Below are 5508 nucleotides of genomic sequence, written 5' to 3'. Positions count from 1 at the left end.
TATATACATCCAAGAAGCTCAACAACTCCAAACAGGATAAATTTAATGAGATCAACATCAAGACATATTATAGTCAACTTGCTGAAACTCAAAGAAACAGAGACTGTTGAAAGCTACAAGAGATATGTCAGTTTTCATATACAAAGGATCCTCAATAAAGTGAACAGCAGATTTCTCATCAGAGGCCATGAAGACCAGAAGGCAGGGGATGACATTTTTAAAAAGTGCTGAAATAAAAAAACTGTCACCCAAGAATTCTCTATGTAGCAAAACTATCTTTCAACAATGAAGCAGAAATTAAGGCATTTCCAAATAAACAAAAGCTGAGAAAGATCTTTACCAGTATACCTGCCCCACAAGAAAGGCTAAAATGAAATTTTCAGGCTGAAATGGAAAAACACTAGACAGTAACTCAAAGATATAAAAAAAATTAAACAACACTAGTAAATACAACTTTATAGGTAAATATAAAAGCTAGTATTATTGTACTTTTGGCTTGGCTTATAATGTCCCCATTTCCCTATATTATTTAAAATAAAAATACATAAAATAATTATAAATCTACGATAATAGGTATACAATGCATAAACATGTAATCTGTGACAAGAACAGCATAAGGAGGGATGCAAATGTATAGGAGCAGAGTGTTTGTATACAGTTGAAACTCAGTAGATATTACTCAAAGCAGATTGTTGTAAATTTAAGATGTTAATTGTAATACCCAAGGTAACTCCTAAGAAAATAACTTAAGAATATACAGAAAAAGAAAGAATAGGGGAATCAAAGTGGTATAGTACAATAACCAACTAACTACAAAAAAGGCAGTAATGGAGAAACTGAGGAACAAAAAAGCATAGCAGACCCCCAGAAAAACAATGGCTAAATGACAGAAGTAAAGCCTTCTTTATCATTAGTCACATTAAATGTAAGTGGATTAAACTCTCTTATTAAAAGATAAAGATTAACAGACTGAATTAAAATACAAACAAACAAACCCAGAACAAATCTATATGCTATCTGCAACTCACTTTAGAAAGAAACAAAGAGGTTGAAAGTAAAAAGATGGAGAAAGATACTGCAAATAATAACCAAAAAAGAGCTGGGGTGGCTATATTATTGACAGAAATAAACTTTAAATGAGAAAATATTAAAGAGACAAAGAAGGTCATTTCATAGTGATAACACTTTCAACACAGCAAGAAGATATAATTATAAACATATTGGTACCTAAGGATCCCCAAAGTATATGAAACAAAAATCAACAGAATTGATGGGAGAAACAGACAGTTCTACAATAATAGTTGGAGATGTCAATGCCCCATTCTAAATAATGGATGGAAAAACCAGACAGAAGGTGAATAAGGAAATAGAAAACTTGAACCAATTAGACCTAACAGACATATACAGAACACTTACCAAAAGAGAATACACATTCTTCTCAAGTACATATGGAACATTCTACAGAATAGACCATATATTAGGCCACAAAAATATCTCAATACATTTAAACAGATAGAAATTACACACAGTATCTTTTCCAATCACAATGAAACTGGGAATAACAGAAAGAAAACTAGAAAACTTACAAATATGTGGAAATTAAACAAACACTCTTAACCAGCTAATGGGTCAATGAAGAATAACAAGGGAAATTAGAAAGTTACTTGAGACAAATGAAGAGGAAAACATAACACAGCAAATTTGTGGGATAAAACAAAAGCAGTGATTACAGGGAAACTTATAGCTGTATATGTATGTGTTGAAAAAATATATCTCAAATCAATAACCTAATTGTACATTTTATAGAACTAAAAAAAGAAGAGCAAACTAAGCCAAAATTAGCAGAAGGAAATATTAAAAGTAGAGAAGAACTAGAGGATAGAAGAAAAGAAATCAATGAAATTAAGAGCTGGTTCTTTGAAAAGATCAACAAAATTAACAACCTTTATCTAGATTGACTAAGAATGAAAGAAAGAAGATTCAAATTATTATAATCTAAAATGAATGTAGGGACATTACTACTAATTTTACAGAAATAAAAAAGATTATAAGGTAATACAATGAACAGTTGTACACCAAATTAGATAACCTAATATAGATGAAATAGACAAATTCCTAGAAACATATTCTACCAAAGCTGACTCAAGAAGAAATGGAGGTAAGCAAGGGCTACCATGGGAGGTCGGTGGGTGGCATTAAGGCTAGTGGGTGGTGAAGGCACTCCGCACAATTCTACAGCCAGGCCCACACATTCCTGTTCTTGTAACATAAAAACTTGATTCAACAGAGAAACCTTTCTCTGTAAAAATACAAACAGTATGGCTCTCTGAATAGAAATTAGAAAGAGCTCTCACTTCAGAGAACCTAGTACTTGTGTAACAGTATGAAAACTTAGATGCTGGTGAACAACATTTGATGAATGAATCCTTCCAGCTAGAGAGTAATTTTTTTAGACTTAATACCTTGCATTTGCAATCAGATTGGATCACTTCCCATCGTAAGTTTCCCAAAGACTTTGAATAGTTTTTCAATGATCCTTACAGAGAAATGCAGTATTTAATATACAGTTCATTGTTATATACTGGATCTCCAAGGAACACCAGAATTCCCAGTGAAGAACATATTAAATGGCACAAGGGCTACTACGAAGCATTTTTCTGTGGCCTGACAGTAAATCTCTTCGAACTGCTTCCTGTCTTTACAATGAGGTATTCCTTTTGTGTCAATAATAACACACAAAATCATGCATGACACATCCTGTAGTTTAAAAAAAAAAACCCTGAAGGTACATTCTGTGTTGTGGGGATAATAATTATCTTTACTCAAGATACTCTTGGAATTTCTGTACAGGCCTCTTTGACAGATGGTGTGCGAATATTTAGCTTTGTCAAGTATTCACAAATACGAAGTGGAGAAGCACCAGAAAACATCTTCAAGGGACTATTTAACTCCTATTATATTCCTGAAATGACTAATACCTTGCTACTTCAGTCTTGGAAGACTTTAACCTACGAGATTGAACACATATTTGGACTGCAACATTGTCAGGCCTTGCATGTCTAACGTAAGGCTCCAATCACCTGGAAGAAACCATCGGTGATCCGCTGAACTTTGCCCATCTATTGGGTTGTCAGAAAAGTCATGACGCATTTTTGCAATGAAAAACATAGAAAAAATACGTCATGACTTTTCCGACAACCCATACTTAAGTTGCAGTGTGCTGCTGGCTTCGGCATATTGTAGACAGATAAAGTGCTGGTGGGGTGGATTGATGATGAATCTGCTGATGGACCTGGACTCAATTTGAAATATGTTCATGAGGATAATGTGAATTTGCCAAAACTTGTGGAAACCTTTAAGGAATAGAAAAAGTGGATAATAAAATGCCTTGCAGTCCTCCAAAAATAAGTACCTTCATATAAAAGTAATTAAACTACAACACACATAAGAAAATCTGAATAGATTTATGTTATGAACTGGATGTTTGTGTTCCCCCCCAAATTCATACATTGAAATTCTAAGCTCTAATATGATAGTATTAGGAGGTGGGGCCTTTGAAAGGTAAGTAGGTCATGAGGTCAGAACCCTCATAATGGGATTAGTGTCCTTATAAGAAGAGACACAAAGAGCTTGCTTCCTCTTTCTGCCCTCCCCACTGTGAAGATACAACAAAAAGACGATCATCTGAAAACCAGGAAGAGTGGTCTCACCACATATCAATATGCTGGCACCTTGATCTTGTACTTCTTAGCTTCCAGAACTGTGAGAAATAAATATATGTTGTTTAAGCCACCCAGTCAATGGTATTGTGTTATAGCAGCCTGAATTAAGATAACCTGTAATTGCTAAGGAGGTTAAATTAGTAATTAAAAACCTCATAAAAAAGAAAATCACAGAACCAAATGGCTTCATTAGTGAATTCTACCAAACCTTTAAAGAAGAATCAATACCAATTATTCTCAAACTTTTCAAACAAACTGAAGAGGGAATGCTTCCTGACTTACTCTGAGGCCAACATTACCCTGATACCAAAACTATACAAAAGTACTACAAGAAAAGAAACTACAGATGAAAATCCTTTATGAATACAGATGCAAATACTCAGCAAAATACTAGCAAACCAAACTGAGTAGCAGATCAAAAGGATTACCACATGACCAAGTGGGATTTATTCCTGGAATGGAAGAATGGGTCAACATACTAAAATCAATATTGTAAATCACATTAATAGAAGGAAGGAATAAAACCACATGATCATCCCAATTGATGCAGAAAAAGCATTTGAAAAAACTTAATATAAAAACACTAAATAAACCAGAAATAGTAGGTAAATTCCCCAACATGATAAAAAACATATATAAAAACCCCACAGTTAACATCATACTCAATGGTGAAAGATTGAAAGTTTTTCCTCTAAGATTAGGAATAAGGCAACAAAGCCAGCATTCACCATTTCTACTCAGCGTAGTTCTGGAAATTCAAACCAGAGCAATTAGGTAAGAAAAAGAAGTAAAAGACAGACATCAAAACTGTGAAGGAAGACATAATGTTATCTGTTTGCAGGCAACATAATCTGATATGCTAAAAAAAAGAAGACTCCATAAAAAACTTTTATAGCTAATAAACAAATTCAGTAAACCTGCAGGATACAAAGTCAACACACAGGAATCAGTTGTATTTCTAAACATTTGTAATAAACAAGTCAAAAGCAAATTAAAAAAAACAATTCCATTTACAATAGCCTCAAAAGAATAAAATATTTAGCAGTGTAAAATTGTACAGCTGCAATAGGAAATAGTTTGGTGGTTCCTCAGAAAGCAAAACACAGAATTATCACATGATTCAGAAATTCCACTCCTAGATATATATAATATCCAAAGAAACTGAAACCAAGTACTTGAACAGATACTTGTGTGCCAGTTTTCATTACAGCATTATTTACAATAAGCAAAAAGTAAAAACAATCCAAGTGTCCATTAATTGATAAATGGATAAAATAAAATGTGACACATACATATAATGGAATGTTATTCAGACATAAAAAGAAATGAAGTTCTGATGCATGCTACAACCTGCGTGAACCTTGAAAAGCTTATGGAAAGTGAAATAATCCAGACACCAAAAGACAAAGATTGCATGATTCCACTTATATGAGGTACCCAAAATAGGCAAATCCATAAAGACAGAAAATAGTTTAGAGTTTACCAGGGGTTGGGGTAGGGAGGATGAGTTTTGCTCAATGGTTAAAAGGGGTAATGAAAACACTTTGGGAATAAATAATGGTGATGTTTGCATAATATTCATAATGTAATGCCACAAAATTGTATATTTAACGTAGTTAAAATGGCAAATTTTATGTTATACCAGGGTGCCAAAAAAATGTATACACATTTGAAGAGATGTTATCTATGTATTTACTTTTCGAAGTTGAATTACGGTAGCAACGTGTAGTATGACGTTCACTCAAAAGATAGCATTATTCAAATGAATGCTAGCGTCACCATGTGA

At 33.4% G+C, this 5508-nt stretch overlaps 1 pseudogene; it reads left to right on the top strand.

Annotated features, from left to right (window-relative positions):
* The first annotated feature begins 2419 nt into the window (after window positions 1–2419).
* On the top strand, window positions 2420–3408 carry LOC109371805 (archaemetzincin-2-like; annotated as a pseudogene).
* Window positions 3409–5508: the final 2100 nt, after the last annotated feature.

Source organism: Hipposideros armiger, unplaced genomic scaffold (genome assembly GCF_001890085.2).
Source record: "Hipposideros armiger isolate ML-2016 unplaced genomic scaffold, ASM189008v1 scaffold_592, whole genome shotgun sequence".
NCBI lineage: Eukaryota > Metazoa > Chordata > Mammalia > Chiroptera > Hipposideridae > Hipposideros > Hipposideros armiger.
Note: the sequence above shows the minus strand (reverse complement) of the source record. Positions and strands in the feature narration are given on the sequence as shown.